At 41.8% G+C, this 19,994-nt stretch overlaps 1 protein-coding gene across 2 annotated transcripts in view; it reads left to right on the top strand.

The window, feature by feature from the left end:
• LRRC32 (leucine rich repeat containing 32) overlaps positions 1-19,994 on the top strand; it is a 62,823-nt gene that overhangs the window by 8,125 nt on the left and 34,704 nt on the right. The window contains exon 1 of one of the 2 annotated variants that reach the window (XM_040426434.1): positions 17,779-17,918. The exons of the other annotated variant lie outside the window; for it this stretch is intronic. The gene's annotated coding sequence lies outside the window, so the exon portion shown is untranslated. Of the gene's footprint in view, positions 1-17,778; positions 17,919-19,994 lie in introns of those variants that run through there. 2 annotated transcript variants of the gene reach the window in all.

The following is a 19,994-nucleotide window of genomic DNA, read 5'->3' on the forward strand; positions in this document are numbered from 1 at the left end:
CCACTGCCCCTACTGTGATGTGTGTGATGATCTGCGGAGCCATTGCATATGACATCACCCCTAGTAGTGATATAAGGGACACTGACAGTGATATGTGCAGGACATCCTACCGCCACATGTGTGCTCTCATGGCAGGGCTGACAACTGGTATTCTTCAGTAGGATAATGAACACACAGCAAGGGTTTCCCAGGATTGTCTCCACCAGATTACAACACTTCCCCGGTCACCAGAATCATCACTAATCCAACATTTATGGGACTAACGGAGACGCCAGCTTCACCAAACTACGAGGCTGCAGCATCTGTGGGCAAATGTTCCACAGGACACAATATGGAACCTGTATGCCTCCATGTCCAACTATATCTCATCTTGTATCCAGGCTAGAGGCCATATCTCATCTTGTATCCAGTCTAGAGGCCGTATTTCATCTTGTATCCAGGCTAGAGGCTGTATCTAATCTTGTTTTCAGGCTAGAGGCCGTATCTCATCTTGTATCCAGGCTAGAGGCCGTATCTCATCTTGTATCCAGGTTAGAGGATGTATCTCATCTTGTATCCAGGCTAGAGGCCGTATCTCATCTTGTATCCAGGCTAGAGGCCGTATCTCATGTTGTATCCAGGCTAGAGGCCGTATCTCATGTTGTATCCAGGCTAGAGGCCATATCTCATCTTGTATCCAGGCTAGAGGCCATATCTCATCTTGTATCCAGGCTAGAGGCCATATCTCATCTTGTATCCAGGCTAGAGGCGGTATCTCATCTTGTATCCAGGCTAGAGGCCGTATCTCATCTTGTATCCAGGCTAGAGGCCGTATCTCATCTTGTATCCAGGTTAGGGGCTGTATCTCATCTTGTATCCAGGCTAGAGGCGGTATCTCATCTTGTATCCAGGATAGAGGCCGTATCTCATGTTGTATCCAGGCTAGAGGCCGTATCTCATCTTGTATCCAGGCTAGAGGCCATATCTCATCTTGTATCCAGGCTAGAGTCCATAACTCATCTTGTATCCAGGCTAGAGGCGGTATCTCATCTTGTATCCAGGCTAGAGGCCGTATCTCATCTTGTATCCAGGCTAGAGGCCGTATCTCATCTTGTATCCAGGCTAGAGGCCGTATCTCATCTTGTATCCAGGCTAGAGGCTGTATCTGATCTTGTATCCAGGCTAAAGGCGGTATCTCATCTTGTATCCAGGCTAGAGGCCGTATCTCATCTTGTATCCAGGCTAGAGGCCGTATCTCATCTTGTATCCAGGCTAGAGGCCATATCTCATCTTGTATCTAGGCTAGAGGCCGTATCTCATCTTGTATCCAGGCTAGAGGCCGTATCTCATCTTGTATCCAGGTTAGGGGCTGTATCTCATCTTGTATCCAGGCTAGAGGCCGTATCTCATCTTGTATCCAGGCTAGAGGCTGTATCTGATCTTGTATCCAGGCTAGAGGCCGTATCTCATCTTGTATCCAGGCTAGAGGCCATATCTCATCTTGTATCCAGGCTAGAGGCCGTATCTCATCTTGTATCCAGGCTAGAGGCCATATCTCATCTTGTATCCAGGCTAGAGGCCGTATCTCATCTTGTATCCAGGCTAGGCTAAGGTAACCTCAACATTCTACTAGTTTTCTGCACTCAGACTGCAGTGCATTGTGGGAGCACAGACCAGTTATACAATGAGGGCTCAGCTGTTAGGTCACATGACCGCCAGCAGGGTGGAGCCAAACCTTACACTGATTCTAAGGAGGAGCTGACAGAATTCTTACTTTCGCTTTGGAGTAGAAATGAGAATGAAAAGAAATTTAGATCAAAATCAGCGCAAAATAAATAAAGAAAAGTATTTACAAAGCTACTGAACTTTGGATGTAAATTCTAAAGGTGAACTTTTTTTCTTGAAGTGGAGTTTTCCTTTAAACTCTCAATGTAGCCCTTTTAAGAGCTTGCCCATTCTAAGCGTACGGTTCCTGGAGAAATACTGGACACATAGAGTACCAAGGTAGTGCCATAGAGCACCTGTGTACGGCATACAGATACAGGCTATGTACATACGGTATATGTTATAGCCTAGAATTCTGCATTTTTCCAAATACCATCATACAGCGTCCATACAGGAGGCATACAGGGGTTGGCTTTGACCCCATTCTCCCTTACACACGTGTTCACATATTGCTACCTGTACTTATTATTTCCGCCGCTTTGTCCATTCGTTTCTAGTCAAAGACTAAACATGTAATTAATGATCAAAAGACTTCAGACTTTTAACCCGGGGCAAAAAGATTCCGTTCCACCAACAGCTGTCCGCATCTGCTTCACCTTCCTGAAGGCCCTTGTTCCTGCTATGCCTGATCTCACTCAGGTGTTAATACGTAGGGATATAAGGGGAATCCCACGGAGTCTAGAATAAGAATTTACTATATCAGCTTTGTAAACCTTCAGGCTTCTAGAAATTTGCATTTTGGAATTTCAGATGTAGCAGAGCTGGGTTTGTCGGATACTTCTTTGAGGATGCATTGTTTGGCGATCGTGATACCGGAATAATGCAGGAAAATTAATCAATATAATGAATTGCTATAGCATCATGCGCAATCAGCTCTGCTACATCTGTGTTTTATAGTCTAATCCTTGGTTGGAAAGTGCAGCGGTGGCAAGCAGACTAGGAGAAAAGACTGGTATACAAATCTCTTGTTTTGAAAGATTTTTTTTTTACCATGTCAAGATCCGTGTATATATTTATATAAAATAATACCGCCATAGAGTACACAAATAATACCTCCTTACTGTTAATATTCAAATAATACTACTACTATAAAATTGCTTTACAGTGTTCTCAAAATACAGTCCTTTAGTGCCCAAATAATTCAATGCAATTCAGTGCCTAAATAATACTCCCACAGAGTATCTACATAAATACCGCCATATACATATATATTTCTTCAAACTAATGGGGATGGTTAAAGGGTGTGATTACTTTTGCTATAATTTTTAATTGCCCTAATGCCTCTAAAAAATAAAAAAAAGTATCATTTTGTGTAGACGGTTCTTATGAAGGTCTTTCCTTGGTTAAAAGGATATTCTGGTTTTGACCTCAGGATAGGTCGTCAGTTTCAGACTGGTGGAGATCTGAGTCTCGGCACCCCACCGATCAGCTATTTGCTGTGTCCTCTTCATTGTTTACCTGCACAACGTGTACATTATAGCGGCGGTGCAGTGTAACTACAGCTGTTTGTCCTGTACAAGTGATAGGGAGATGGATTTACACTGCACCACCGCTATAGTGTAGAAGTTGTGCAGGTAAACAATGAAGAGGACAGAGCGCTTACACAAGAGCCACGTCCCCTTCGAATAGATGATCGATGGGGTGCCGAAACTCAGATCTCCATCAATCTGATGGGAGGTCATCAAATTCACAAATTCGGACTACCTCTTTAAAGATGAGAATAAATACTTGTCATGTGCTACATAATAGGAATATGCAGGAAGATCCATCTACAGGTAATAAAAATAACAACAGTTTCTATAAGGCAACTAGATATATATATATAGACTGAGCAAAAATATAAACCCAACACTTACAGTTTTGCCCCCATTTTGCATGAGCTGAACTCAAAGGTCTGAAACATTTTCTACAGACACAAAAGACCCATTACTCTCAAATATTGTTCACAAATCTGTCTAAATCTGTGTTAGTGAGCGCTTCTCCTTTGCCGAGATAATCCATCCCACCTCACAGGTGTGGCATATCAAGGTGCTGATTAGACAGCATGAATATTGCACAAGAGCCTTTTTCTTTTTCTTTTTTCTTGTTTGAGCTGAAACGTTGCCATCTGCATGGGTGATTAAATACCACTTTTCTACTTGGAGTGCTGTCCGTGTTTCTACTTTATATATATATATATATATATACACAGTACAGACCAAAAGTTTGGACCCACCTTCTCATTCAAAGAGTTTTCTTTATTTTCATGACTAGGAAAATTGTAGATTCACACTGAAGGCATCAAAACTATGAATTAACACATGTGGAATTATATACATAACAAACAAGTGTGAAACAACTGAAAATATGTCATATTCTAGGTTCTTCAAAGTAGCCACCTTTTGCTTTGATTACGGCTTTGCACACTCTTGGCATTTTCTTGATGCGCTTCAAGAGGTAGTCCCCTGAAATGGTTTTCACTTCACAGGTGTGCCCTGTCAGGTTTAATAAGTGGGATTTCTTGCCTTATAAATGGGGTTGGGACCATCAGTTGCGTTGAGGAGAAGTCAGGTGGATACACAGCTGATAGTCCTACTGAATAGACTGTTAGAATTTGTATTATGGCAAGAAAAAAGCAGCTAAGTAAAGAAAGACGAGTGGGCATCATTACTTTAAGAAATGAAGGTCAGTCAGTCAGCCGAAAAATTGGGAAAACTTTGAAAGTAAGGGCTATTTGACCATGAAGGAGAGTGATGGGGTGCTGCGCCAGATGACCTGGCCTCCACAGTCACCGGACCTGAACCCAATCGAGATGGTTTGGGGTGAGCTGGACCGCAGAGTGAAGGCAAAAGGGCCAACAAGTGCTAAGCATCTCTGGGAACAAGACTGTTGGAAGACCATTTCAGGGGACTACCTCTTGAAGCTCATCAAGAGAATGCCAAAAGTGTGAAAAGCAGTAATCAAAGCAAAAGGTGGCTACTTTGAAGAACCTAGAATATGACATATTTTCCGTTGTTTCACACTTGTTTGTTATGTATATAATTCCACATGTGTTAATTCATAGTTTTGATGCCTTCATAGTCATGAAAAGAAAGAAAACTCTTTGAATGAGGTATGTCCAAACTTTTGGTCTGTATATATATATATATATATATATATATATATATATATTCTTTACATGCCACATAATACCACCATACAATGCTTAAACAAGACTCCTACACAGTGTCCAAATAATATCTTCATACAATTACGGAATAAAACTCTGATACAGTGTGAACTGATGACCTATCATCTGGGTAGGTGATCAGTATCTGATCAATAAGGGTTTAACACCCGGGACCCCCACCGATCTGCTGTTTGAGAAGGCACCAGAGCTTGAAGTAGCGCCACAACCTTCTGCAACTTTGCGTAGGCCTGTGTCAACGCATTCATCGCTCACATGGCCTAGGTGTAGCCAGGGCCGGTGCAAGGATTTTTGTCAACACAAGCGAATCTACATTTTGGCGCCCCCCCCCCCCCATCATTTCACATTTCTGCCCCTCATGATTCATGTCCATTTCTTGCCCCCCCATGTGCCAATATCATAGTGCTATCCTCTCCTCCTGCCCCCTAATGTGCCAGTATCAAGTGCCTCTCTCCTCCCCCTCCATGTGCCAGTATTATGGCGCCAATAGCCCCTCCTAACAGTCTGGTATTTTAAAAAAAACACAATTTTTTTTTATACTTACCTCCATGTCAGTGATGTGATTGATGCAGGCCTCTTCCAGCCTGTGTTCCCACCAGCCTCGACTGTTGAAGATTTGGTGCTCGTGTTCTTATTTACTCTGTCTTTCAGAAAAGTTTATGCTGGGATTCGAACCCATGACCTTCTGTATCAGAGGCAAAGCACTTACCCACACAGCTATGAGAGCTGTATAGCCAGTTACTTAAAAAAAAAAAAAAAGACTTCTACTGTAGATAACTTTGATACCTAGTGTACAACCATACACATGACAGTTGCCCCAACACACCCAGCTCTGCTACATCCATACACAGTGTGCTGGGGAAGCTGTCATGTGTATGTACACTAGGTATCAAAGTTATCTACAGTAGAAGTCTTATATATATATATATATATTTTTATTTTTATTTTTTATTTTTATTTTTTAAAGTAAGTGGCTATACAGCTCTCATAGCTGTGTGGGTAAATGCCTTGCCTCTGATGTGAAAGGTTGCGAGTTTGAATCCCAGGAGAAACTTTTCTGAAAGACATGCTAAATGAGATTTAAATGCACCAGGGTCTCGTAGCTCAGAGAGTGTGTTGCTGCGGCTGCTGCCTCAGCCTGTCAGCTGCGTGCCGCTCGCTCTGTGACTGAGACAGCGAGGGCCGGGGGGCAGCCGGGCTGCTCGGCACACAGTAAGTTAGCAAGTTAATTGTTTGCCGCCCCCCCTTCTCTGCGCCCTCAAGCAGCCTTATGATAGAGCTGGCCCTGGGTGTAGCTCAACCCAATTGAAATCAATGGGGTTGAGCTGCAATACCAAGCACAGCTGTTATACAATCTACTGCGAGCGCTGCTGCCTTCTCGGGTGTCGTACCCCCACCAATCACATACTCATGACCTCATCCAGAGGATATGTCATCAGTTCAAAAAGCTCCAAAAACCGCTTTAAATAACACACCCGTGCAGGGTCCACGTAATACAGCCCCACAATGCTTAAATAAGACCCCCATACAGTGTCCACATAATATCTTAATGCAACGACTGAATAAGACTTCCATACAGTGTCCACATCATACCGCCATACAATGCTTAAATAAGACTCCCATACAGTGTCCACATACTGCCGCCATACAGATCTGTGCACAGCAGAATGCATTCGACTGACTTTGTTTCGAGGATGTATATTGACCGTGTCTGGAAGAGCTGAAATTCACGGTGATGTTAAACTTTTTGCCTTTTTTGTAGCGTAGGAGCACAGTTTCACGGAACGCCAGGGCAGTATTTCTACCTGCCATTTCCTATTTGGTTTAGCAATAAGACTTCTGGTGGAAGGATCTTCAGGAATTCTATTCATTAAGCAATTAAACGGCATGAAGAACAAGGTAAAGTATTCTGTGATCAAATGTCGCCCCTGTACGAGGCGAGACTCCCACATCTGGCACTGAGCATTCCTACGAGCAGGACAAGCCAAAACCACAGGGCTTATTAACATACATAAGGAACCATTAACATATGGCGGAGCAGCAGATTCTCTGCCATGATTACAATTCTTCACTTTCCGGCTCAGACCTGTACACACCAGCATTCTGGGCACTGCCATGTGCACTATATGGTACATTTATATAGACATGTCTTTGCGGTTGGTTTTGGGATCAATGTTATGCGCCTTTTACAGCTTTATTGTATGGCTGTTGGCTTTTAGGTATGGGCACATCAACTTTGGCACTACAGTTATCAGGCGGTAATATTATTTAGCCCAGGGGTGTCAAAGTTTGGTTTAGTTTGCTGACCTAGACCTTATAGCTAAATGCCTCATTCAAGACCAAGTGGCTTACTGGAACTCTGAAATCGAGGCACATGCTCCAGTAGTCCACCTCTGCACAGCAAAGTTCCTCAGCAATCCCAGTCTGTGAAGATGACCCAACCTAAAGAAGGTTTGGACAAGGTCACCTTTTTTCTTAGGATTTTGGAACTTTTATGTTTTTTTTGTCTGGCCATGATGGTTAGGATATCTCTGTTCTTGACTACAGCTGACTTTTGCATACTGTAGGATCTGAACACTTTGTTCCCTCCTGGTTAGATGCGCTTCACAGAAAGCTGAAGAATCACAGCTTCTATGATCTAGGGATGGTTGATGGTCCTAGAGGTCAGACCTCCACTGATGGCATACCTACCTGCATCCGTTGGGCATTCATGCCATGAAGTTCAGATGCTCACCAAAATCTCAATAGGTTATCTGCCTATATCTTACTTTAAGGATGAAGACACAAGACAACAAAGTTTTGGTCAATAACTATTTAATGTCTACGACAGAGACATCCTGGACCCCAATATAAAATCGGTAGCTTGGCCTTCCACCTACCTTCCACCTAATACTGTCTTCTGATCCAGTAAAGGGGTCATTGGGCAATAGATTTTTCATAGAAGAACCTGCCAATGTAGACAGGTTCCACCACCAACAGAAGATCCTTCCTTGACAGATGACATTGTGAGACACTTGGATGGAATAGGCTGGACTTCTCCAGACCTGTTGTATTGGCTACATGACTCCAGAGGTGTCTTATCGACTCCGCAATCATTGAGCTGATCAGTTTGTTCAATGCCACTTTGTCTAAAGTCTATGGTCAACTTTGGCATCCCTTTAAGTTGACCCATCCAAGTGTCTCAACGTCAGTTTTGGCAGCTATGCCTCATGGTCCTCACAATGTTCATCAATAGTTCCTAAGAACTTTTTTTTAGTTATTTTGTAGGTTGCCATTTTTTTGGGACTAACCTCAAGAATTCCCAAACTAACTGATGTCCAAACGTTCTCCATTTGGGAGATGTTTTCGCGGGACTCTTCTTCATGGGCCCTGCTATACCTGAAGCTTGTTAAACTCTGCAGAACACTTCCATTTGAAAGATAGGGAAAGTCTAATAAAAGGTTCCAGAAACAACAACTCGGAGATGAATACCTTACAGATGTCAGCGCTATAATTTGTAATGGATAGCAGCTCCTTGCCGGTAACGGAGATATGTTTTTCTTTCCGATCACCTCCCATAATTTAACAACCTTCAACTCAGGTCACTGGTATTCGAACAATGACCTGCTATTAGAAAAATGAATCTGAGTAACTGGAAGTTGTAGTGAGTAAATGTGGTAATAATCCCTGAGGTAAAGCCAATGGGACCTTCTCCAGATGAGTCTTGGCTGCTATTCCAATGACCATACTGCAGCCCTCACCATCATCAATGTTCTCAGTGTGTTAAAGAAGTTCTTCGCTTTAGACAATCCTTATTTGAGAGTCCCTTGACCCCCAATGATCAGCTGTTACTTGGAAGTAAGTGTTCAGTTTTCCTGCAGTGCCACCACAGGAGAAATTAGGTATTACACAGTGTCCATTCATACCAATGGCATAATGTAGGACAAGAAAGGCCCTCCAGTAGCTCTGCTGGACAAGACAATAATGTAGGACAAGACAATGGTTCTTCCCATGTGTTTGCCCAGTTTGGGTAAGGTGCTGCTTATCAATATGGGCTGGTTTTGTCCACTACTTTTATCTAATGCCTCCATCCTATTTGTTGGGAGGTGGTTGTAGTGGACGCCACTTATTCATAAGAGTATACAAAGCATAGACTAGCTGATTCCATACTTTGGTATACAGCAAAAAGCACACTATAAATTTTTTCTTGCGCTGGGACCCTGTGGGCAATATTTCGCACTGTATACCTGGTTACATAGCTGCTTTAAGTTATAGGTATTGGTCAGGATCTTCTGGGAGGATATGGGTGGCCAATAGTTATAGTGGAGCTGTGGTGCTTTAATTGAGTCACCACCCCTAACTCCTCCCTGGTCTAACTCATGGTCTGGCAGAGAGTGTTAAGTAAATCCTCTCTGCCGAGGGAGTTTAAAAAATTCTATCAAAAAGATAAGCAGCCTTTATGATCTATAATCTATGACTGGTTGATATGTGCAAGTAAATTTCAGTGGGAGTGTGGGATTTCTAGTGTTGGCCATGGGATTTCTGGTGTTGGCCATGGTATTATCGAGTGGAAACTGGGGAGGACATATGACTTAGATATCAAAAGAAATGTAGCAGACCAAAATGTAAAAGATAGATTGTGCTATGTAGAGTCACTTTACAAAAAAGTAATGAGGAAAATAATAACCTTGGCGGCCTGGGCTGAGGGGGTTGTGCATGATTCAAAGACCATCAAAAGGAGAACTTCTATCCTACGCTCCGACCCCTCAGGAGGTTCCTTTTCTTTTAAAATCTTTTAGGAGGCCATAACGAGCATCGATCGACAATTAAACAAGGTGATCGTTGCTTGATTATACAACCTTTAAGAGGGCTGATTATAACTGCGTGGGAGATGAATGATCGTAAGAATGATTTACATCCATCAGATTCTGTAGAGGTCAAGGGCACTAGGTCAAGGTCACTGTTGGAATCGTTACAGTTTTCCCAATGTGCTATTCCTTTGAGTCTGTGGATGCTGTGGTTGATCTCAATGGAGGCAAGTGGTCATTCAGCGACGTTCCACAATGATCGTTTTAGCAGACTGACAATACACCGTCATCATCTGATGACAAGTCGGCCATGTTTAATTTTTTTTTTCTGACAGATGGAAGTTTTTTCATTCAAAGATTGATCTTTCATGGAAAAAATTTACCTGGAAACATTGTTTCTCTTCTTATAGACTTAAAGTTAAACCATAACAATCTTCCCAAAACATCTCCAGCTTATATGTATTTTATTACATTTCATTATTTATAGGGCTGGAACTTCATTTTTTTCTGATACAGAGCTCCACGTCGCCTGCTTCCCTTTATATACAGCCATTGAATTATAAAATTCTTCTGCTTGCAGCCACCACTAGGGGGAGCTTAGGAATTTACTGAAGATTGGCTCATTGTGGAGATTAATGTATGAGTGATCGCCCCCTAGTGGCAGACGCAAGCAGCAGGAATTAAATAATTTACAGGAGCACTAGGGTTAAAGCTGATAGATTGAGCATCTAGAGGAGCCCAAAACATGGGAGTGATAATTAGAAGATCAATAACATCGGAGAGCGGCACATTACAGAGATGGTATCAATGAGCGGATTTCACTCGATGTTATGGTTAATTTAAAGAAAGCACAGAAAATTAGCCAAGTGAAAGCTGAAGAGTCCTAAACACAGGGACACAGAGGATCAGGAATGTTCTGGATGAGAAAGAAAGAAAGAGATACACTTCCGATTTTGCATGTTTTTCCACCTACAAAGAATGTAATTTTTTTGATTTTTAAATAATTAATTTGCATTTTATTGCATTAAATAAGTATTTGATACAATAGAAAAACAGAACTCAATATTTGGTACAGAAGCCTTTGTTTGCAGTTACAGAGGTCAGACGTTTCCTGTCGTTCTTGACCAGGTTTGCACACACTGCAGCAGGGACTTTGGCCCACTCCTCCACATAGATCTCCTCTAGATCTGTCAGGTTTCGGAGCTGTCGCTGAGCAACACAGAGTTTCAGCTCCCTCCAAAGATGTTCTATTGGATTTACAGTACAGACCAAAAGTTTGGACACACCTTCTCATTCAAAGAGTTTTCTTTATTTTCATGACTATGAAGGCATCAAAACTATGAATTAACACATGTGGAATTATATACATAACAAACAAGTGTGAAACAACTGAAAATATGTCATATTCTAGGTTCTTCAAAGTAGCCACCTTTTGCTTTGATTACTGCTTTGCACACTCTTGGCATTCTCTTGATGAGCTTCAAGAGGTAGTCCCCTGAAATGGTCTTCCAACAGTCTTGAAGGAGTTCCCAGAGATGCTTAGCACTTGTTGGCCCTTTTGCCTTCACTCTGCGGTCCAGCTCACCCCAAACCATCTCGATTGGGTTCAGGTCCGGTGACTGTGGAGGCCAGGTCATCTGGCGCAGCACCCCATCACTCTCCTTCATGGTCAAATAGCCCTTACTTTCAAAGTTTTCCCAATTTTTCGGCTGACTGACTGACCTTCATTTCTTAAAGTAATGATGGCCACTCGTTTTTCTTTACTTAGCTGCTTTTTTCTTGCCATAATACAAATTCTAACAGTCTATTCAGTAGGACTATCAGCTGTGTATCCACCTGACTTCTCCTCAACGCCACTGATGGTCCCAACCCCATTTATAAGGCAAGAAATCCCACTTATTAAACCTGACAGGGCACATCTGTGAAGTGAAAACCATTTCAGGGGACTACCTCTTGAAGCTCATCAAGAGAATGCCAAGAGTGTGCAAAGCAGTAATCAAAGCAAAAGGTGGCTACTTTGAATAACCTAGAATATGACATATTTTCAGTTGTTTCACACTTGTTTGTTATGTATATAATTCCACATGTGTTAATTCATAGTTTTGATGCCTTCAGTGTGAATCTACAATTTTCATAGTCATAAAAATAAAGAAAACTCTTTGAATGAGAAGGTGTGTCCAAACTTTTGGTCTGTACTGTAGGTCTGGAGACTGGCTAGGCCACTCCAGGACCTTGAGATGCTTCTTACGGAGCCACTCCTTGGTTATCCTGGCTGTGTGCTTCGGTTGTCATGCTGGAATACCCAGCCACGACCCATCTTCAATGCTCTTACTGAGGGAAGGAGCTTGTTGGCCCAAATCTCGCGATACATGCCCCCATCCATCCTCCCTTCAATACGGTGCAGTCGCCCTGTCCCCTTTGCAGAAAATCACCCCCAATGTATGATGTTTCCACCCCCACGCTTCATGGTTGGGACGCTGTTCTTGGGGTTGTACTCATCCTTCTTCTTCCTCCAAACACGGGGAGTGGAGTTGATGCCAAAAAGTTCTATTTTGGTCTCATCTGACCACATGACTTCTCCCATGCCTCCTCTGGATCGTTCAGATGGTCACTGGCAAACTTCAAATGGGCCTGGACATTGCTGGCCCTGCAGGATTTTAATCCATGACGGCGTAGTGTTCTACTAATAGTAATCTTTGAGACTGTGGTCTCAGCTCTCTTCAGGTTATTGACCAGGTCCTCCCGTGTAGTTCTGGTCTGATTCCTGACCTTTCTCAGAATGATCCTAACCCCACGAGGTGAGATCTTGCATGGATCCTCAGACCAAGGAAGATTGACAGTCATCTTCTGTTTCTTCCATTTTCTAATAACTGCGCCAACAGTTGTTGCCTTCTCACCAAGCTGCTCGCCTGTTGTCCTGTAGCCCGTCCCAGCCTTGTGCAGGTCTACCATTGTGTCCCTGGTGCCCTTAGACAGCTCTTTGGTCTTGGCCATGGTGGAGAGGTTGGAGTGTGATTGACTGAGCGTGTGGACAGGTGTCTTTTATACAGGTAACGAGTTCAAACAGGTGCAATTAATACAGGTAATGAGTGCAGAGTAGAAGGGCTTCTTAAAGAAAAACTAACAGGTCTGTCTGTGGTACAAGTGGTGATCAAATACTTATTTCATGCAATAAAATGCAAATTCATTATTAAAAAATCATACAATGTGATTTTCTGGATTTTTTTTAGATTTTGTCTCTCACAGTTGAAGTGTACCTGCGATAAAAATTACAGACCTCTCCAATCCTTGTAGGTGGGAAAACTTCGCCAGTGTATCAAATACTTATTTCCCCCACTGTAGATAGATAGATAGATAGATAGATAGATAATAGATAGATAGATAATAGATAGGAGACAGATAGATAATAGCTAGATAGATAGATATGAGATAGATGGATAGATAGATAGATAGATAGATAGATAGATAGATAGATAGATAGATAGATAGATAGATAGATAGATAGATAGATAGATAGATAGATAGATAGATAGATAGATAGATAATAGATAGATAATAGATAATAGATGATAGATAATAGATAGATAGATAGATAATAGATAGATAGATAATAGATAGATAGATAATAGATAGAGATAGATAGATATAAGATAAATGAACATATTATTTACCAATTCGCCCCCATTATGTCACCTCACAGTTATCACCATGCTAAAATATTGCAGTCACAAATGATGCAGCAGAGCAGAGTTTGTCAGTTGACATAGTTGCAACGCTCTACCAGCAGGGGGCAGCAGTGAGCTGGTGACTCCTTACTTTGGCATTCCGTTTGTCATGGCATTGTCCACAAGGCGGTTGTCCTCTAAGGTCCTGCTCCACGTCTGAAAAAGTGAGACCCGTAGTGGGCATTTCTGGGTGTTTTGTGGGTGTTTGGGGTAAATCAAGGGCAGAGGATAAAATGTCCTGTAGAACTGTATTCAGATGTAGGGAGGAAGGGCGTCAAAGTAGACGTGTGTTATTTCAGTCATGGTAAGTACATGCTTAAAGGGATTCTTCGGGTGCTGGTAAATCTGAACACTTAAGGGGTAGGTCCACACATAAAGAGTGTGTACATTTTTGCAACTAGTTGTGATCATGTATCTAAAATAGAAAAAAATAAACAACTTTGTAAACAGTCTGTAAGGTGCTGTCTCCACAGAAGTGCACGCCCAATTACACACTCAGGTCATAGGGATACTCAATGACATAACTCAGGAGCGCCACTCAAAGGCTGCTACCCTATAAATCCACTGATAACTCTTGATATCAACTAACTACATCTTACAAAACCAACTTAGGGCAGACCCTCAGTCCTCCCTCATAAATCCCTATGACTCCAAATCTACTTCACTGCAAAGTAAAAAGACAACATTTTGACTGCCTGTAGCCACCAGAAGGGGGAGCTCATTGGGAAGACATTGCTACAGCTCCTACTCATGTCAAAGAGAGCCTAGAAGAAACTCCCTCAGGCATAGGGAGCGCCATCTGGTGGCTAACACAGACATCCAAAACTTTATCATTGTGCTATAATGCATAACCAGAATAAGGCTACTTTCACACTAGCGTTCGGGGCTCCGCTTGTGAGCTCCGTTTGAAGGGGCTCACGAGCGGCCCCGAACGCATCCGTACTGCCCTAATGCATTCTCAGTGGAGGCGGATCCGCTGAGAATGCATCCGCCTGCCAGCGCTCAGCCTCCGCTCCGCTCAGCAAGCGGACACCTGAACGCAGCTTGCAGCGTTTTGGTGTCCGCCTGGCCGTGCAGAGGCGAGCGGATCCGTCCAGACTTACAATGTAAGTCAATGGGGACGGATCCGTTTGAAGTTGACACAGTATGGCTCAATTTTCAAACGGATCCGTCCCCAATTGACTTTCAATGTAAAGTCTGGACGGATCCGAATGAAGCTACTTTCACACTTTGAATTTTTTCTACAATATAATGCAGACGCATCCGTTCTGAACGCAAGTGTGAAAGTAGCCTTATCATGTCACAATCTTTTCACAGTCCCAAAAGGTACAGCTCTGGGTGTGAAGGATGTTACCCAGAATCAGTAATGTAGGTACACAGTGAGTGCAGCTCTGGAGTATAACACAGGACGTAACTCAGGATAAGTAATGTAATGTAATGTACACAGTGACTGCACCAGTAGAACAGTGAGTGCAGCTCTGGAGTATAATACAGGATGTTTTAACTCAGGATCAGTACAGGATAAGTAATGTAATGTATGTACACAGTGACTCCACCAGCAGAATAGTGAGTGCAGCTCTGGAGTATAATACAGGATGTAACTCAGGATCAGTACAGGATAAGTAATGTAATGTATGTACACAGTGACTGCACCAGCAGAATAGTGAGTGCAGCTCTGGAGTATAATGCAGGATGTAACTCAGGATCAGTACAGGATAAGTAATGTAATGTATGTACACAGTGACTGCACCAGCAGAATAGTGAGTGCAGCTCTGGAGTATAATACAGGATGTAACTCAGGATCAGTACAGGATAAGTAATGTATGTATACAGTTACTCCACCAGCAGAATAGTGAGTGCAGCTCTGGAGTATAATACAGGATGTAACTCAGGATCAGTACAGGATAAGTAATGTAATGTATGTACACAGTGACTGCACCAGCAGAATAGTGAGTGCAGCTCTGGAGTATAATACAGGATGTAACTCAGGATCAGTACAGGATAAGTAATGTAATGTATGTACACAGTGACTGCACCAGCAGAATAGTGAGTGCAGCTCTGGAGTATAATACAGGATGTAACTCAGGATCAGTACAGGATAAGTAATGTAATGTATGTACACAGTGACTGCACCAGCAGAATAGTGAGTGCAGCTCTGGAGTATAACACAGGATGTAACTCAGGATCAGTACAGGATAAGTAATGTAATGTATGTACACAGTGACTGCACCAGCAGAATAGTGAGTGCAGCTCTGGAGTATAATGCAGGATGTAACTCAGGATCAGTACAGGATAAGTAATGTAATGTATGTACACAGTGACTGCACCAGCAGAATAGTGAGTGCAGCTCTGGAGTATAATACAGGATGTAACTCAGGATCAGTACAGGATAAGTAATGTAATGTATGTACACAGTGACTGCACCAGCAGAATAGTGAGTGCAGCTCTGGAGTATAATACAGGATGTAACTCAGGATCAGTACAGGATAAGTAATGTAATGTATGTACACAGTGACTCCTCTAGCAGAATAGTGAGTGCAGCTCTGGAGTATAATACAGGATGTAACTCAGGATCAGTACAGGATAAGTAATGTAATGTATGTACACAATGACTGCACCAGCAGAATAGTGAGTGCAGCTCTGGAGTATAATACAGGATGTAACTCAGGATCAGTACAGGATAAGTAATGTAATGTATGTACACAGTGACTCCACCAGCAGAACAGTGAGTGCAGCTCTGGAGTATAATACAGGATGTAACTCAGGATCAGTACAGGATAAGTAATATAATGTATGTACACAATGACTGCACCAGCAGAATAGTGAGTGCAGCTCTGGAGTATAATACAGGATGTAACTCAGGATCAGTACAGGATAAGTAATGTAATGTATGTACACAGTGACTGCACCAGCAGAATAGTGAGTGCAGCTCTAGAGTATAATACAGGATGTAACTCAGGATCAGTACAGGATAAGTAATGTATGTACACAGTGACTGCACCAGCAGAATAGTGAGTGCAGCTCTGGAGTATAATACAGGATGTAACTCAGGATCAGTACAGGATAAGTAATGTAATGTATGTACACAGTGACTGCACCAGCAGAATAGTGAGTGCAGCTCTGGAGTATAATACAGGATGTAACTCAGGATCAGTACAGGATAAGTAATGTAATGTATGTACACAGTGACTGCACCAGCAGAATAGTGAGTGCAGCTCTGGAGTATAATACAGGATGTAACTCAGGATCAGTACAGGATAAGTAATGTAATGTATGTACACAGTGACTGCACCAGCAGAATAGTGAGTGCAGCTCTGGAGTATAATACAGGATGTAACTCAGGATCAGTACAGGATAAGTAATGTAATGTATGTACACAGTGACTGCACCAGCAGAATAGTGAGTGCAGCTCTGGAGTATAATGCACGATGTAACTCAGGATCAGTACAGGATAAGTAATGTAATGTATGTACACAATGACTGCACCAGCAGAATAGTGAGTGCAGCTCTGGAGTATAATACAGGATGTAACTCAGGATCAGTACAGGATAAGTAATGTAATGTATGTACACAGTGACTGCACCAGCAGAATAGTGAGTGCAGCTCTGGAGTATAATACAGGATGTAACTCAGGATCAGTACAGGATAAGTAATGTAATGTATGTACACAGTGACTGCACCAGCAGAATAGTGAGTGCAGCTCTGGAGTATAATACAGGATGTAACTCAGGATCAGTAATGAAAGAAAAAGGAAAAAGCCTGGTACTGTGTGAGCCAATAGAAAACTAGTTTAGTGTTCTCATTAAGAGAAGCAAAATCAGAGTATTGCAGGTAACTTTTAATGGCTAACAAAAATAGAAGTAATGATGTTACACAGAGAGCTTTCGAGACATCACCAGTCCCTTCATCAGGCGTCCTACAAGAATATATGAAGAAACAGCAATATATATACAATAAGAACAGAGACCTGGGGGAATGAATGGGCATTTAAAAAAAACAGAACATATTAAAGATCTTGAGAATGAGTCCTTAATTATCTTACAGATAAAGGGTGTGGAAGTTTTATGGTCTCTGAATTGATGTTGTCTCAGAGACCTGGTGCCCCCACTATGTCTATAGAAGACTCTTTAGATCCTGTAGTATAATGTATGTCCACAGCGATCTCCATATACTGCTGTGAGAGATAACGCACTAGACTGATATAAGATGAGGCGGTTGCTGTACTTTTGTCTGGAGCTTTATTATAAGCAATGAGCTCAGCGCAGCCCTGTCCGGTTGCCTCCCCATTAACACTACTAGCACTAAGACCTGGCTCCCACCCCGCCGACCACAGAAATGGAAGCGGGCAGGGTCCCATATAAGGATAGCAGGATATTTCCCTGAAAATGTCTTAGTTCCTGTTCAGTTTTGCAAAGTTTCCAGTGACGCTTCCCACATAGGAACATCAAGGCACAGTGATGAATGACTTCAAGGAACTGGCAAAATCCTTATTTCATAGAAAGCCAAGGAACCCGACCAACCTCCACTTTAGATAAGGTAATAATAACAGTTCACTGTAATATAGAAAAAAATATATAGATGTAGCAGAGCTGAGTTTGTCACTATATGTTAACAGGGCACCATAGAACTGCAAATAAACTACTAGTTAAAATTCATGGTGCAAAAAGACACAGTTACTAGACCAGTTCAGCTCTGCTACATCTATACATATAATGCATCTTCTTTGTAGGGTTGCGATGACAAGAGGCATGTAAAGGGTTAAATTATTACAGCTTGTGCGGCGTCTATACATTGATTATTACGCTCCAGTCAGTCCTGACTTTTCCGTGCACAGCGTCGCTGGAACAGATGTTTATGTTGTCTTTCTGTGGATAGCTGCATATACAGATGTAGCAGAGCTGACTGGGACGTGCGTGTCTGTCTGCCAAAACTAGTTTCTGTACATATACAGAGTTCACTTCCAGGTCTGTGTATATCCAGAGTCATCACCGACAAACTGTCATCTGTCGCATCATTTGTGACTCCAATATTTGTGCAAAGTGACATAACGGGGAAGGTCTGCTAAGTAATATGTCTATCTATCTATTATCTATTTTATATCTATGTATATATCTAATGTATATTATCTATCTATCTATCTATCTATTATCTATCTATTATCTATCTATCTCATATCTATTATCTATTATCTATCTATTATCTATCTATTATCTATCTATTATCTATTATCTATCTATTATCTATCTATCTATCTATCTATCTATCTATCTATCTATCTATCTATTATCTATCTATCTCATATCTATCTATCTATTATCTATCTATCTATCTATCTATCTATCTATCTATTATCTATCTCATATCTATGTATTTATCTAATGTATATTATCTATCTATTATCTCATATCTATCTATCTATTATCTATCTATCTATTATCTATCTATCTCATATCTATCTATCTATTATCTATCTATCTATCTATTATCTATCTATTATCTATCTATTATCTATCTATTATCTATCTATCTCATATCTATCTATCTATTATCTATCTATCTATCTATCTATCTATCTATCTCATATCTATCTATCTATCTATCTATCTATTATCTATCTATCTATCTATCTATCTAATATCTATCTAATATCTATCTAATATCTATCTATTATCTATTATCTATCTATCTATTATCTATCTATCTATTATCTATTATCTATCTATCTATCTATCTATCTATCTATCTCATATCTATCTATCTATCTATCTCATATCTATCTATTATCTATTATCTATCTATTATCTATCTATCTATCTATCTATCTATCTATCTATCTATCTATCTATCTATCTATCAGTATAGCCACGATGGGTCCCTCCTCTCATTATACTGGGGTCACCAGTGATTCCTGGAGATGGACTTCCAGTGGTCGGCTTTCTCCTGAGTGACCCTCAGACAGGAGACATTGGCAGATGTCCCTCTTTTCCTAAGCCTAGCAGCCATCGTACCGGCGAGGTCCCTGCAGCTGCTATGGTCAGCAGTGTGACAGTGCAGGGTCCATAGCTCACATTGTGGCCCCGCATTGACCCTCTCACCCCATTTCTCCGGTACAGTCATTGAGAATCCACAGTTATCAGAAGGGAACCCCCTTGTGGGGGAGAGAAGGGTTTTTCAGAAGGATATGAACAGTTGTTCCTGTTTCCAATCTAGGAAAAAATACTTTTGCCTGTAGGTGCCCGGCTCAGAATAACGGACCCTGATTATGTTCCCATCAGTGGCGTTCCCAGGGTGTTTGGCACTCGGGGCAGGTCCTTTCTCTGGCCCCCCCTTCCCAGTGTCATCCTGCTGCCACCCCCAATACTGTGCCCGTTGTGCCCCCCAATGCCCCAGGTAATATACTGCAGAAAAAATTGTGACCCCAGTAGATATAATTGGAGTCCTTTATCAAACTGGTGTAAAGTAGAACTGGATTTCCAAAGGAGCTGTCAAATATGAAAGGTGGAACCTGATTGGCTGCTATGGGCGACTAAGCCAGTTCTGCTTTACACCAGTTTGATAAATTACCCCAAATGTCCCTATAGTGTCCACAGCAGCTACAATGTCCCCTAGAGT

Source organism: Bufo bufo, chromosome 3 (genome assembly GCF_905171765.1).
Source record: "Bufo bufo chromosome 3, aBufBuf1.1, whole genome shotgun sequence".
NCBI lineage: Eukaryota > Metazoa > Chordata > Amphibia > Anura > Bufonidae > Bufo > Bufo bufo.